General features: G+C 38.4%; 1 non-coding gene across 1 annotated transcript; it reads right to left on the reverse strand.

Annotated features, from left to right (window-relative positions):
* Nucleotides 1-3,336: 3,336 nt before the first annotated feature.
* Nucleotides 3,337-3,441, reverse strand: LOC122116243. The gene has a single exon (XR_006148927.1). It is a non-coding gene; the product is annotated as a U6 spliceosomal RNA (small nuclear RNA).
* Nucleotides 3,442-4,028: the final 587 nt, after the last annotated feature.

A 4,028-nucleotide genomic window follows, 5' to 3' on the forward strand; every position in this document is an offset into this window, starting at 1 on the left:
CACAAGCATTTTATTACCACAATTCAAACAGGACTGTGACTGTAATGGAAAAGTGTACATGACAAAGCAGCCAGAAGTATATGTCATGAACTTTAAAAAGTATTATTTGGGCAGCTCAGAAATCAAATAAAATGGAAATTTACCCAGAGAACAAAATAGGTCTTTCAAATAGTGAGAAACTCATGAGGTTTTAGCAACAAGAGGCAATAACGAGATTGTAGAAAAGGTTAAATAAAAAATATAAAAATTGATAACAGGAAATAAATAAAATCCTTTAGCTACATACTTTATACATAAGAAAATATTCCTTAAAAAGTGTGAAGACATTCAAGAAATTCCAGTGGAAATGAAGTACCCGATTTCAGTTGCCCTCTCACAGACCACTAGAGATCACAATCAATGCAAACAGCAAAGACGTTTATTAAAAGCTTGAGCTTGGTCCTCCACGCACTCTGTAACCGGTGACTCTAAGAGGCCCCTAGCACAAAAGTAGCACAGCTTTTATGGTATCAAACAAACAAGTCTAGGGGATTTCCACACAAGCAAGTTCACAAGTTCAGTGGGTTGATCCCACTTAACTTTTTATGATGGAACAATTAGGCAACTGTTCTGTTCCTTAAGGGTGGGCAGGGTTGATGGTAACCTGCTTTTTTTTTGAGAACTGTTCCTCATTCAGGGTTATTCTGAGGGCAGCACAGCTACAAGTCGGTGGGGTTAATCTTAAAATGGAGTTACTTTAGCTCTTCATTCCCTCCTCTTCTAGAGCATCGGGGACCAATCTTGGTCCCCTAATTGGCACAGTCTTTTATATTTACGGTTTGGTATTGGGATCTCAGAACCAAAAATGGACTGTCCTGATCTCTTTTTACAAGATCCAATTATGAGTAACAAAATTAACAGTACAAAAGGCCCGTACATTTTTTTTAATCCAGAGGATACCAATTTTTCCCAGTTGTTTCTAAAGCTTTCTTTATTACCCTCCTCTTTTTTACAATTCCTTGAGCTTGTTTGTGGCTAGAGTTTAACACTGACCATTTTTTCCTGTTGCTTGTGGAACTAAGTTATCTCAGAACAGCCACAAGGCACCACTGGGATGCAGAAGCTTGCTAGGTTTTGAGGCTAAGAGCAGGGCTGGGTCTCATTCCTTTTACTACCAGCATTGATAACACACTCAGAGTATTACCAAACCAGAGCCAAACAAGGCTGTGACTATAGAGTGGATTTCCAGTCACTATGCACTGAAGTGCCTGAGGCAAGCAAGACAGTGATATCTTTGCCCCCAATATCCACTGTGGGAATAGAGAGGGTTTTTGGATTTCACCAAAATGAAGGTCCCACAAGATCTGAGTTTTCCACTGGCATGCAGTCTCAGGTGATGGAGCCAGGCAGGAGGTCAGTCTTCTTTTACCATGGTGGGGGTGGTCTATGTGACAATGTAGATTTCCTCCAGGTGACTGTCAGGCTGTCTTTAAACTTTACCCATTAGGGTGTGCAGCAGCAGCAGCAGCAGAATCTCTCAGTGGGTCCAAGGGAGTGTCTCACCTCATGCTGGGCTGCAAATTCCTACACAGACTGGTTAAGGATACATTGCATAGGTTTGGCAGGCTTTGGACCCTTGGATTTTAAGACTGTTTAGACAATAGCCCAGGACAATTTACCAAATTTACTTTTTTTTTTTTTTAACTAACGGGATATTTTTGTAAACAGACACAAAAGGCTTAGTCTTGTAACTATCTCTGACACATGCAATCTCCACACTTGCAAACCTGTTTTTATGCTTTTTTAAAAAAAATAATTATTTTATCTATTTTACCTTGTTTTCCAAAAATGACTCTGGAATCTTGGTTTTAAAAGGGGGCCTCTGTCCCACAGCTCCAGTATCCTTTTTTAAAAAAGTACTAAAACTTTTAAATACCCTCACATAATGTCATTTAAGAATCCCAAAACGAAATAAATTCACATATAATCACTCCAAAATGCTTCAAAAGAAGATGAAGTAAATTTTCTTCTACTTTTAAATTTATTCTGAAAGCCTTGTGCTGGCTGGCCACACCTGTAATCCTATCTACTTTGGATATCTATTCAGGAGCCTGAGATCTGTGGATAACTGTTGGAAGCCAATCAGGGCAAAGTAAATGTAAATCTGAGTGTGTTATCAATGCTGGTAGTAAAAGGGATGAGACCTAGCCCTGCTCTTAGCCTCAAAACATAGCAAGCTTCTGCATCCCAGTGGTGCCTTGTGGCTGTTCTGAGATAACTTAATTCCACAAGCAGCACATTTATTCAAAATACCTTCATATCAGTGTTCTGCATCAATTTCTTTGTTAACGATATTATATGGGTAAAATAGAGAAAATAAACTCTTCCATCTAAGAACATTTTTATACTTTTTATTGTAAAAATACTGTACAGAGGACATTTGCATGAGCAAATAATGAATACATTTCCTAACAAGCATTGTTACCTCCTCCTTTGTTTTCCCCCACCATCCCTTCCCTCCAAACTCCACAATACACTACCCTCCCCCTTCCCCTGCCTAAATTGTTAAGTTCATTTTTTAACAGAGTGTCTTGTACATCTCATTGTTACAAGGGGTCAACCTGTAACGCTATTTAAGCATTTTGTATTTCCCTTCCTCTCACCAAATTAGAGAAACGTATACACAGGATGTAGGTGTACCAACTCCAAATACAGTGAAAACAGGGGTATAGCGTGAGGGGGGGGAACATAAAGAGAAACAGTTAAATCACATCTCACATTATAAGTAAGTTAGAAACAAGAGCAAGAAAGAAAATAAAAACACTTGTGTCGCTATCTTGGGGTTCATTTCACTTAATAGCATCTTATCTGGTCATATGCACATAGCTTTTGATCTTTTCTGCTTATCCCAGACATATATTAGGTATTGAAAATAAGGGAAACCATGGGACGTATGTTTCTTTGGACTTGATTTACTTCACTTAATTTTTTTTTCCAAGTCGTTCCAATTCCTAACAAATTGGGCCATGTCATTCTTTCTGATGGAGGCATAGAATTCCATTGTGTATATATACCACATTTTCATGATCCATTTATTTACGGAGGGCCAACGGGGTGAGCTCCATATCTTAGCTATGGTAAATAATGCTGCAGTAAACATAGTTGTGCTGGTAGTTTTAGTATGGTCTTGTTTGTAAATCCCCAAAAGTGGGATTGCTGGGTCACAGAGGAGCTTTATATGGAGTCTTTTGAGGAGCCTCCATACTGCTTTCCAAAATGGTAGAACAAGTTTACACTCCCACCAAGAATGCCATAGGGTCCCCTTGTGGCCACATCCTCTCCAGCGTCTGATGTTGTAAAAATATGAAAAGCTTCACGAATTTGCATGTCGACCTTGTGCAGAGGCCATGCTAATCTTCTCTGTATTGTTCCATTTTTTTAATGTGCTGCTGAATTGTGCACAGTACATTTTTATATGTAAACTGGAACTGATTTTCTTAAACTGATTTTCTTAAACTTCAAAAGAAGTAAATTCAAAAGAATTCTTGTGAAATTTTAGAACAATGTATTTCTTACATAAGCACACATTTAAGAATAGTCAAGATTCACATGTCAAAAACAAAATAATTCCAGATATTTGTTGTTCAAGAGATGTGTAGGAGGAGGAATTCAATTATTCTATACAAGGCACCTGTCACAATGAACACTGCAGCAAGTGTTCAGGTTTGTTAAAAAGTTTTAATGTTTTAGAGTATTTAATTTTGGGAATTTGCTTATATATGCCAAAATTAGGACTGTTTGGCAGGTCATAAAACTTTTCTATAAAGTATTTAAGATTTATAGTAGCAGACATATGCAACTAAGTATGTCCATTTCAGTTTATAGAAATATTACTACTGAGGGCTGGGAAGGTGGTCTCAGTGGTAGAGCGCTTGCCTTGCATGCATGAGGCCCTGGGTTCGATTCCTCAGCACCACATAAGCAAAAAGAAAAAAGCCGGAAGTGGCGCTGTGGCTCAAGTGGTAGAACGCTAGCCTTGAGCTGAAGAG

This window comes from Dipodomys spectabilis, unplaced genomic scaffold, assembly GCF_019054845.1.
Source record: "Dipodomys spectabilis isolate Male_0828 unplaced genomic scaffold, ASM1905484v1 ptg000129l, whole genome shotgun sequence".
NCBI lineage: Eukaryota > Metazoa > Chordata > Mammalia > Rodentia > Heteromyidae > Dipodomys > Dipodomys spectabilis.